This window comes from Lagopus muta, chromosome 4 (genome assembly GCF_023343835.1).
Source record: "Lagopus muta isolate bLagMut1 chromosome 4, bLagMut1 primary, whole genome shotgun sequence".
NCBI classification, from domain to species: domain Eukaryota; kingdom Metazoa; phylum Chordata; class Aves; order Galliformes; family Phasianidae; genus Lagopus; species Lagopus muta.
This window is the reverse complement of record NC_064436.1, coordinates 38,781,495-38,794,084: the sequence shown is the minus strand read 5'-3', so window position 1 is coordinate 38,794,084 and position 12,590 is coordinate 38,781,495. Positions and strand designations below refer to the sequence as shown.

The 12,590-nt window shown below is 37.1% G+C and overlaps 1 long non-coding RNA gene across 1 annotated transcript; it reads right to left on the bottom strand.

Annotated features, from left to right (window-relative positions):
- Positions 1-1,903: 1,903 nt before the first annotated feature.
- LOC125692007 (uncharacterized) lies at positions 1,904-7,295 on the bottom strand. The gene is made up of 2 exons (XR_007376404.1): positions 6,989-7,295; positions 1,904-2,840 (listed from the first exon to the last, which is right to left on the bottom strand). It is a non-coding gene; the product is annotated as an uncharacterized LOC125692007 (long non-coding RNA).
- Between the last annotated feature and the right edge of the window lie 5,295 nt (positions 7,296-12,590).

Genomic DNA, 12,590 nt, shown 5'->3' with positions numbered 1-12,590 from the left:
GTTATTACATTTCCAAATACCAAATTTCATTTGTTTTTGTTTACATAGATTATAGCTGATAGCTTTCTACTGTTGGTTTGCTGGAGGTATAGTGTATTTTGATAGTCAAACAATTAAACACTCCATCAGCCAGCTCAAGAAAAAGATAATTACCATATTTATTTTTTTCCAGGAGTTTTATTTGTCATGTATACTGATCATTTGTGCAATTTTCTTTTTCTAATAAGCATACTATAAGTAAAACACATTAACCAAGAGAAGATCCACATATAATCTCTAGACTCAAATTGTGCTTATATATAGCACAGTCTTATTTTGTGTTTGCTGTGCAGACACTACAAACTCAGACTTAAATGTGCTTCTTGTTACCTCCCTCTGCCATCTGAATCAAATACATAAGTGCATATGTATTACGTGCGCATATGTATTACAACTGGAGTAAAACACTGAAAACTCATCTCAGTGTAAGGAGAGGAGCAAGAAGAAAGGGTACATGCTTCCCATGTGAAATGGTAATTGTGAGAAGGTTGGAGAACTGGAAAGAACATAAAAGGCTCTGTATTTGAAAAGATTTATTTAAGACAACAGTTCCCAAACTGAGATCCAGGGACTAACTCCCTCCTGGGGAGAGCAGCTGGCTGCCTGCCTCAGCATCTTCTACCAGCAAGAGGAGCCAGCAGTCAGCCATAACATCCTCTGCAAGTTTCAATGTGCTGGGCTCCTATCCCTTATGGGTTTCTGGCACTCACAGTTCTTACTAATTTAAATGGGGTTTGAAAACTTTCAGAACTGAAGGCTGGACCTCTTTACTAAATAAGAAAGTTTATAGCGCAGTCTTTTAAGAAGATATAGAAGAAGTAGAACTTATGTCTTTCTCTAGGACAACAGCAGCAAGGAAGAAAGTCCTCTGATTTATTTTTAATGTTTTAGCTTCAGTCAAAATACTCAGTCTAACTGCAGACAAAATACCACGGATTTAGGGTACATCCCAAAGCACCTATGTACACATGTTGCCTTACTGATACAAGCCGTGCACTTGAGTTCAGCAAATTTGGTCACACAAATAGCTCTTCACGTGTCTGGGCATTTCAAAGACTGGGACTTCAGACTCCATTTTTTGGTGGATTTTGTTATTGTTTTTCCAACCTTCAGCAGTATTTTATAGCTTCTGCCCTCTGAACCACTAAGTATTTTTATAATATGGATTAATCCCTCTTCCAGTTTAAAGAAACAGCTGAGATAGCAAACTTTAACAATTTCATATTCTGAACTCTAATTAGCTTAATGTAATGTTATTTGTTCAGGAGTGCTTGTCCTTTAGTCAAGTTTCAGCATAATCCTCATATAATCCCTAATTTTTTTTCACCTTTTACATCTCATACTTCTTTGAAATATTTTTAAATGTTTTGATCTACTGAACACTTACTATGCAGCTTGTTTTGTGCTCAAGTATTTTCTTTGATCACTTCCCTGAAACCTAATCCAACAGGTGTTAATTAAGTCTGTCATCATTCTTTTATAATAGTAATTTTATTTCCCTATTACAGATTGATTTTATGCATTCTCTTCCTCTTGCATCTCCTTAATTTAGGACTCACACATTAGGTGTGCCCTATATTTACTGTTTGTTAATCCTGTACAAGTATAGATATAAACTATTCCTTTTTTCCTATACTGTAATGTTATTTAAAATTAGGGAGATTTCCTCTTGGATTTAAATCCTTGAAAAGGGACAGGCTTTCTTGAGTGCGTGAGCCGAGTAATTTAGTGCAGTAACAGCAGTTCTCCCTAAACGCAGCTGCATTACCACAGAAGATGAAATTCCACCTTTTGCAGAATGACAGAAAGAGGGCTAGATATTCTTCAAGACATCAAAATAAGGATACAGGCTGAGACTTGAAGCTGCAATAGGAAATTCTCAGAACTGTTTATTTACTGTTATCCAGAGCACTACATGACTAATACCTGGAAAGGAGACCTTGATGGGAACACAGACAAAAAGCAGCAGAGTTCACAGAGAAAAAGGATGCATTTCTCTTTTGAAATCTTCCTTTGAGCTTGTTCTGCCTTTTTCTAAGTGTGTCAGCCTTGATCTGGAGAACAGGAGTAGGAAGAGTATTCAGTTTGTACACCAGTGACCCACCCACCACGGAGCAACCCCATGCTGAGAAGGCTCTTACATTGTTCCAAAGGAAAGGAACATGCACTTGAAAAAAATAAAAAATCGGTTTCCTTCCACTTGTGGGCACCCATTTTGCCCAACCATACAGTACATTTCTCCTATGCTGAAAGTAGAATGCATAAAAATACAAATGACATTCATTATCTACTAAAACGATCATTTCCATTTGTTCATCGTTGTTTGGTGTGGAAAGCAAAGAGAAACAAGCCGGGGAAAACAAAAGAAAGCTGACGTGTAGAACATTGCATGTCAGGGATAAAGCCCAACTACAAGCCAGGGAGTTGTCATCACACAGGAGTTACATCAGACTATAACCATCTCCAGCACTATTCCACTAGTGCTCCCCACACACATCACAGCTACGTGGTTATCTGTCAGTCAACTCTAAAAATAACAGCCAAATACCCTTGTATTTATGACACTCCTTCCTTCCTCTGTGTGCTGTACTTTCAAGATCTGCCATGTCATATAATCCATTGGACTGCTTTCTCCTTTGCAATGCAGAAATGATTTCCAGTGCTTTGGTCTCCTGGCTTTCTGCTGATGAAACTCCAAGGAGTCAGCCCTTTGATGAGTTAATGACAGAGTATTGCATCAGGTGAATCCCAATGAACACAATGTTCATAAAAGAAGAAAGGTCCTTTGTCTCAAGTTCATTCTAAAAAAAAAAAATAAAAAAAATAAAAAAAAAAAATCAGGAAACTCTTGGCAAGAAAATATTTTGAAGAGTTAATGAATGTGCTCAGGAATCACTCAATACATCTCCTGCCCTCCATCCCCCAACTCTGCCAAGTCTTCATACTCAGACTTAGGATATTCATCATTTTAAATTCCCCCTACACATTGGCAGTGGATTCAGCTGGGTTTTGAATATTCAAGAAAGCCAGTCATTCGGGGCAAGTCTTGCTATTACAGTTTCTCTTCTAAAACAAAGAAATGTAATAATAAAAGAACTTAAATCTTTATAACGCTATTAACGGGAAAGAAAAACAATTATCTGTCATAAAACCAGTAACCAAACAACTCAGAAGTAAATAATATTAAAGAAAAAAATCACTGCTCGCATATAATTTCCACTGTCTGATTACAGTAAAAGGGCTTTTTTCTCTCCAACTGTTGCTCACATAGGGTGGAGAGGCAGTCTTTCCTCCTCTAGTCCAGCTGTTGCATACAAGCCAGAATCATCTGAGGAGTGAGGGAAAATTTCTGTTCCTCCCCCAGAGTTCTCACAGTGGAGACCCTCATCTTGGGCAGATGGAAGAAAGTTCTGGGAAGCTATCTCCTCAAACATACTGCAGTTTCAACACAGAGACCCAACAGGCATTTTGTTCTTCATAAAGAACATAAATAAACATGTTGTTAGGGCACTGCTTGGGTTTGGAGGTTTCACTGACAAAGGAAAATGGGAAACTGAAAGAGGTTGCATCTACTGAAAGCTGTGTTAAGATATTTCTTTAAATCCAGGACCACAGAGTAAATGAATGTTTCAAGCCACTTTGTACTTATTGGTGCAGATAAGAATTGGAAGAATAAACACTGAAATAATAGAAACCCTTTAAGAAGCCAGCGGACACCACACAGAAACCGAACTACAATTTTTTTTCTCACCCACTATGTTCCAAAAGCAAGATCAAAAAAAGAAAGAGGAAGGACATTTGTCCAGTGAAAAACAGTGTTTTAAATTCTCATTTTAGTGCTTAACTATTAAGCCACTTACAATAGATGGTCTTATTTCATAATAAGGACATAATAAACTGAAAATTGCCTCTCTAAGCTGCCAAGATACCAACAATAAAAGTTGCTCAAAGCTGATCTACTCTCTAACCACCACTCCAAAACATCTTAGAACTGGATAAAACTACAGATCTTTGCACATTTGCTGCATGTCTGTTAGCAGTCCCTGTTTGTAAATAAGATATAGATGCATTCATCCTCTGCTCCCCTTCATTACAAACAACCTATTTCATCTTGAACAGCTTTCCCCATGTCCTGTGATCACATCCTCTAGAGCAGTAAACTTTGGCTTGGTACCTTCTATGTGGGTCTGGAGTAAACAAGACACATCGAGAAACATATTTCTCTCCTGCTATTACCTAAATCTGATATGCATTCTATTTTGTTTAATAAGACTGCTTATCAAGACTTATGAGCATACACTAGCTGTAAGAATACAGCCTTCTCAGCAGCATAGTACAGAGAGAACTTCTAGTGAAATACAGCTATTTCTGCATTAGAATTACACAAATCCTTTAAACATTTTTCCTATTATTATAAAAACAAAAGCAGCAGCACATTAGAATCATGGAATTGCTCAGGTTGGAAAAGACCTTAAAGATCATCAAGTCCAACTATGACCTAACCATACTACTCTAACTAACAACCCTCTGCTAAATCATGGCTTGAGCTCCATGTCCAAACAGTTTTTAAACACATTCAGGGATGGTGACTCAACCACCTCCCTGGGGAACCTTCCAGTGCTTAACAAAGAAGCTGTCCCTTATATTTCCATCTGTCACATGGATAAAATATTTAATATCCTTATACCACACTTCCAGTTCTCAAGTTGAAAAAGAGATTATACTGCACAGCATCAGTTCCTGCCAATTCTGGATATTTCACAATGCTGATACACAGTCTATAAAACCCTTTCTGCTCAGGCCTTTATGGTCTATAATTTCTCATGATGGAGTGGCCTTGTTATAATTTAGATATCAGATAGGAAGTTGAGGGCAGCATCTAAGCCCCACTTGGATCACTGCTTGGGACGATTCAAATGGAAGGGAAGAGGCACAAAGGACTGACACAAATATGCTTTGGTGGGCATGTTTATGCTGAGTGCAGAAAGCAACTCTCAGAAGAACTAAAGCCTAGCAGGTGCAAGAATTGGTTTTAAATCTAAAGATACAGCAGATGTAGTAAGGATTTATAACTATTGGTGATAGGTAGACATTTGAACTGGATGATCTTGTAGGTCTTTTCTAACCTCCACGACTCTATGATTCTATATATAATTTTTTGTTGTTGTTGTCTTGAAGAGAGAGAAAGCCCAAACCACTGCTGGAATGCAAAACAGGTTTAAGACCTCTCCTATTAAAGTCTTAGCATTCTTCCAGTACTTATGACTACCACAACATAGAAACACTACTATTCCTATAAGATGTCCTGTAGAGACAGTGGCATATTACAGAAAAATAGTTTGAAAATATGACTTTATTTTTCCACAGTAGATCTGGTTTGGACTTTATATCTCCAGATTAGGAAAAACAGTGTTATACAATATGAAATGCTTTTTGAAGAACTGTGTAAAAGAAATAATTATTTACTGCATGAATATCTCAGCCATAAAATGGAAAACAGTTGCTACTGCCTTGCAGCTCACCACTGGATGCAGTCAGCAATGGGTAAATGCTTAGCTCCTATAACTCTTTGATTACAAGCTCTTACATTCTTTTTGAGTGAAGTAGAATGCCACTGGAATGGCTTCTTTTTCCCTTTTCTTTGCAATTGCTATTTTTCAAACATAGACTTTCATTGAGCATTTGACTGTAGACATTATTTAACCAAGTGTTTATCAAACACCTGGAAAATCACTCTCCTTTAAAAAAAATTATGATGGAAAAGCAATTACCCTCTAAGCCATGTTTCTAAGTCACTTCTCAAGAATCCTTTGGAAGCAAACCTCAGCCTTCTCTCCTGCTTAACACCCGGTGTTACCCAGCAAGCACGTAAACTATTGCTGATTATATTCTTTTTAAAACTTAGTCACAAAAAACGGATGATAAGGGCTTTTTATTTTTCTTCAGATGAGCTACAGCTATTAGTAAAGGAAGCTATTAAATACACCAGGATGAGGTTAGTTACAAATAGTTCATATATGCAAATATTCATTACTAGTGTTTAATTCTGTAGAATTATTAAAGCAAAGTATGTCTTCAGCTTTTTCACTACACCAGAAGCAAAGAGCAAATATGAATCAAATGCTTTCTGTTGAAGTAAAACATAACCTAAAAAAGTCTATGCAAGAATAAAAACTAACATCACAGCAGGAAGAAGAAAAACAAGCCAACAATACATCTCTAATATCCAATACCCAGCTGAATAGAAATATCACCAGCCTCAATAAACAGCAGTCATTAAAAAATTAAAGTTGCATGTGGCAGTAATCAGGAATGCAAGAGCTGCACAGAAAATTACACCATGGGAATGTTGTGGTAAGGTTAACTTTATTTTCATGTAGAGAATCAGCATGCTAAGATTTTATCACTACAGCACAAAACTTTATCTTACAGATAATCTGAAACAGAGATAACAGATTCAGTTTGACTAAAAAGACAGAAATACATTGAAATCCCATTTCAGATTTGGATTCTGACTTCTCAATTCACAAATTCAAAAAATCTGAGGTCTGACTCATTTGTGCTAAATTTATTTTGCCGTCATGTTTAAAAAGAGAAGCCATGTTAATCAGCATTTGCCTGGTCACAGCAGTGCCAAGGACCTATTCAGTCTCTCATTCTGCCACCAAGGCTGGGGCCAGTGAATTCTCAAGCTGTACCCTCATTCCCTCCTCCCTGTTTTTTCTCCAATTTAGTATATACTGAGAAACAAAAAGCCCAGGAACCACACTTCAGAAACGCCCTTTAGAATTATCACACACTGTGCACTAATCTACAGGATAAACATGACTTTTCTACGACTTTATTGTCTTGAAGCATCCCACACCACCCCTGGAAAGCCCAAGTAAAGGCCAGTAGGCTAGCCCAGATTACGGTCACACACATACTCACCAAGTGGACAGACACCTACCAAGAGCTCAAGTTGCTTTTGGCTATTCCTTTCCTGTGTTCCATTTTACACCTTTGTTCTGCCCCACAACAGTATGATACGTGAAGTTGCAAGGTCAAAGCATCAGGCAGCTGGGAGAAACAAGAATCATCCATTACAGGCATGCCCTTGTCCCATAGCACCACATTCCACAGGGTACATAGCAGGCAGATCCAGGTCCATTAGTAACCATAGCTAGAGGAAGCCAGACCCAGATAGGAGCAGCAGGAGACATTGTTAGAGATAACTAGAAACAAAGATTGAAGGTACATAGCTCAAAGGAAGGAGAGAGCCTTCAAAGCTGAGCTTAAATACAGCATAAATAGGTCAGGGTGTGTGGTGTGGTAGTCTCAGGTAGGACCACACTAGGCAATTAAGGATCATTAGTATGATTGGGGCTCACAGAGTGCAGTAAAACCAGGATAGCTGTGAAATTCACAAAATTACTGTAAGACTAGACATCATTCCCCAATTTGTTCTTTTCCATGGGAAAACTATGTTCTGTAAATCCAAACAAAGAGTTGAGACTTTCAAGGTCCCAAGGACAAGTTATCTCACTTCATTTGCGCTGAAAGGGAACAGCTGATGATGCTTGGTCTGCAGGCAGCTTCTCCAGTTACATCAAAATAAAACAATACACTGTTGATTTTCTCTCTGCTCTCAAGATGTATTTTTTTAAAGTGTTCTGAAGGTCATTAAATTTAAAAGCTACAGGTACTTTATACTGAAGCAGTTAAGAGAACAGACTGCACTATGTAAACTAGCATAAATACACTTGATATCTTACAACAGTAGAAAGACAAATCTCAAATAGTAAGTCATGGCAGGTGCAAAACTCATAGCCAATTTCTGTGGTTTATCAAATCTCTTTTACAGAGATTAAAAATAAACTTAAAGCTGTTATTTGGTCAAGGACAAATATTTCTGAATATGTTTTACAGCTGTTTAGAATTCTAATTCCTTGTTAAATCATCAGCAAACAACAAGATTACCCTCAGGATCAGGTGTCTAAGCAAAATATAGTTGCATTTTGCCAATTAGTAAATATGAAGTCATCTAACCATGAAACATTACTATTTATAATAACAGATAAAACTGTATTCAAATTCGCTAATGGGATTTTCTTTATGCAGACACAAGACTCATGAGTTATACCAATCCTCTAGAAGAAATATCAGTTCAAAAATATACACTTCATTTACCAACATTGAAACATACAGAAAAAAATACTGCTGAAGTCTATTACAGTGGTCTCTCATTCCAGAGTTCCCACTAGTGATAATGTCATGTTTTAGATTTGATTTTTGGACCAGTTGTATATGGCTCCTAAGATATCTTTACTGTTCTCTGGATTGAAACATTCTATTCTACATACTGTATTTATGATATTTATGTGCTATCAAAATGTCTGTGTGGGATATACAGAAGTATCTCCCATAGTCTCCAAAGTGAGACAAGAGCAGCACAAGATAAGTAAATGCAGTGTAGTCCAATGAATTATTAAAATCTCACAAAAAGGGGAAATAAATTGTGGTTAGCTATAGCACAGCTAATAAACTATGTGATTTTAAATAAGTGTGCTCACTGATCCAGGGTGTTTTGGTACGCAAGAAGAACATGTAAGAAGAGGACAAATTGAGTCAAGTGCTCTTCAAAATTCATTGCTAATCTTCCTGGTGGAAAGTAACATATGGATGCATCCACAGCTTACTTCTGTCCTTTTTTGTGAAAGATTTCAGATTATAAAAGATCCTCATTTTCTTCAAAGTAGCATGGAAGGACAGAGCAGTATGAGCAGAAGCTGTGGATGTGACAAGGAATCCTAATAAACAGCAAGTTCCCGTCCCTTCTAGTGGCCATAGATGTGAAAAAAGACAGAAAATCAGGTAGCAAACATGGCAGTCAGGCAAGTCATTGTTTATTTCCCATTTACCTCTAATACAGAAATCTACTTGCAACAAAATGGTGATGAAACACACATAAAATAGTTTTTGCAGGTAACTTAGTGGTTATATAGTGGCAAAAGTTTTCTGAGGGTGCTGCCTGATCATTACAAACACGGGCAGTCTTAAACTGTATGCTTCTCTGGGGATCAAGAACAGGTGTCACCTATCCTCTGGATGCAGACATTAAAAAGTGATATACCACCCAGGAAATAAACATGGGAATGGCTGAATTCCAGCAGCCAGAGGAGAAAATGCTAAGCTGTGAGAAGAAATCAATGCTTTGCTAAGAAACAATGACAGAGTGCAGTTTGTATAAATCATAAAATTCCTCAATGCTGAGAAGTCCATATAGAATCTCTGTACTTCAAGTTACAATTCTTAGTGAGATAATTGCTGTTAGATTTTCTAATCTTGATAGCAGAAAAAAACCTTTATTTTTTTTAGGAATAAATTACAAAAAAAAAAAAAACGCCCTGGAATACTACATTTGGGCCAAAATGTTCCCGTTTAGGAGACACTCAGTTTCAGGTTATTTTGAAAGCTCTCACTTGTCTGAGGGGAGATATGGGTGTGTATTTCAATGTAACATTTAAAACCTGGATTGATTGAAGGAAAGAAAAAAAATTACATATATTTCCTGCAAGAAATTTTGGAAGATGGGCATGTTAAAATTCACACATTCTGTCCTAAGGAAAGGGTTTGATCTTTTCCGACGGAAGGAAGAAAGATCTTCAGCAAAAAAGGTAGAGACAAGACAAACATTACAACCATAGCATTATGATGGTTATCACCTAATCCCTACCTATCTCATGAGAATTTTCATACTCATCACTGTGCTCTCAAATGCCCGCTGTCTTGTGCTACATAGTCTATGTAGCACTTTGGCAGTGAGTAATGATGCTGTGCTTCAGGACCCTTAACTGCAATTGTACCATACCTACTTGTTAGGATTTGCATATTTCTGCAAATGGCCTGTCACTCCATCAATGAACACTACCACAATAGATTGTGCTTATATTATATATTAAAAATTTCAGTCATCCATGTACGGTTTTGCTTATCCCAAAGCATCATCCACATTTATTGCATAGGATTATTCCCACAGTCATTAATAATAATTTTTCTGAAGCCTTAAAACAAGAACACCTGAGTAATCCTGAAAATCATTAAACGTGAGTCCATCCAAAATATTTCCTATCATTATCACTCTTCAGCCAAAGCCCACATATTTGTTCAACCATGCCCAAGGCAGCTGACAGCCTATGTGTAGGCGGCTTGCCTGTTTCCCCCAGCCCAGGAAGCACTTTCCACCACACCCAAGGTTTCTTACAGGTCAAAGCTTTTTCTTTCTGCTACAAACCTTGGGCAAAATGTCAAACAAAACAGTTCTTTGCTTAGCTTGGGCTACCACCCTGCCTGTGAATCTCTTGCCTCTCTGTTCCTCTGCTCTGGGGACTATTGCAGGACATTGCCTGAAATTTTGATAGGAAGAATCTGGACATGCTCCAGGTGGGTTTTATAACTGCACAGAGTTAACTGCGCAGAAGACTCTCCTGCCTGGGCAAAGACCTTTTAACCTGAGAAAATTCTCCATTTGTTGCAGAACGCTCCTGTTTGTGTAGACTATGCTCTCATCACTTTCAGGATTCAGAACTTTAGCTGGTTGCTTGAAAAAACTGAGGAAGGGGTATCTTTCCACATGCATGCACAGATGTCCAGATGCTCCTCAACATCTAATAACTTCATATCTTTCATTCTTTTTTTTTTTTTCTGCAGAGCAGGGCACGGTCACCTCCCTGCATCAGTTACCTATATTTTCCTTTCTTGCCATTTAGTAGGCCACTACCATTAGTAAAATGTTCTCATTTTACTCTCTACTCATAGTGAACATCAATAATTTCAACTTCACGGCTGATCTTAGGGAGTAACGGATAAGAAGATATTGACCAATAATATATAAAAGATCAGGTCATACAGCTATTATTTTGCCCTAAAATTTAGCAAAATATCTTAGATAATAATAATCATCATCATCATCATCATCATCATCATCTACAATTGATAGCACTCAGATTTTCTTTTGCCTTTTTCTGGAAAAAAACGTATTGTATTAATGCTTGGTCTCACTGGAGCCCTTTGAAATTCTCTATCATTCCAGCTCCAAGTACTTACTACCAAAACTATCCACAAAAGAAGACAACATCAGAAAGACTTATGGATTCTTCTCTCCAGACAGATAGCTAAAGTTTCAAGCTATATACAAATCTCCAGGTAAGAAAATCAACACGCATATATATTTGGCTTCAGCTAAAGGTGTCATCTTCAGAGATGGTTATCGACTGTGCTTCCCTGGGCAGGCAAAATAGATGTCTTAGCCAGCTCTAGCAGTGACTAGAGCTCTCCTCATACATTAGCAAAGTACTGAGGCAAAAGAAGTGCTGATCCTTCACAGAGAAATATGCAAACAAATAAGAAATAGATAGCATGAATCTTACTTTGAATTCACTACAATTTGAAGTTACTCTTACATTAACTTCAGCAACAGATATGTTGCCCTTCTTTTCTTTGTATCTGTTAAAAATAAGCATGAAACCATCAAGCAATGTGCTGCTGTACTGACTGTACAAACACAGCTTTCCCTTAAAAACAAATGCCTGTTATTTTAGGTACATTAAATCCTTTTTTTTTTTGTAAGATAAAAGCTGTTTTATCTAGGTGTACAAATCAGGACAATGCCAGTATTGTCAACATCAGACTCACAAGCGACAAATGTATGGTGTTTAAATTGATTTATATTTTTTTTAGTAAATTAACATTCTGAATCAGATTTTTATGAAGAGATGAGTATGAACATTAAAAAAAAAAAAAAAAAAAAAGAAAAAAAAAAAAGAACCTTCTTAGCCCTTTATTCCCATATCTGCTTGTGACAGCTTAGCCATTCCCAGAGAATGTTTATTCCTGGTAAAAAGAGCACACCCTACCTAGTGCAGCAATACATTCAGATAAGCCATTTTCAGCCAAGAAAAGTGGAAAATCACTCCAGAAGAACTACAGAGGAACAAATAAAGAGCAATTTCATATGCAGTGATCTGACATATGCATTATTTCTGAGCGGATCCTCATTCTGTCTGGAAAAACCTTGGGATTCAACAATGTTAAAAATAGTGAAACCTATGGATGTAGAACAAACAGAATTTTGACACATACAGAAGAGATTTTTTTGATAAAAATATTAGCTTTGTATGCCAAATTGAAAATATGAGGCTGCTAGGAAAAATTATGAACAATACATTGGGAACTTTTATAAAGCAACCACTATTACTAAGTTAATTATTTAGTTTAATATTCAAAGAATGCTTATCTTCCAGGTCGTTTTCTTGTGGTCATCAAGTTACTAACCTCCTTAAATGTTAGAGGAATTCAAAGGTGCTGCTCTCTTATGAGGGATCTCATTTCACATCTGTGGAATGCAGAGAATTTCTGAAAGAAGAAATATTAAGCACAGATGTTCTTTCATTTATTATCCTCAAGACAATGCCTATTAAACATTAGCCAGGTTTGGAAGCCTTCTTGCCAACTGTTGGTCTACAGGAGGAACCTGCAAATAATTTAGTGAAGGTTGATTATAGAACTGTCTG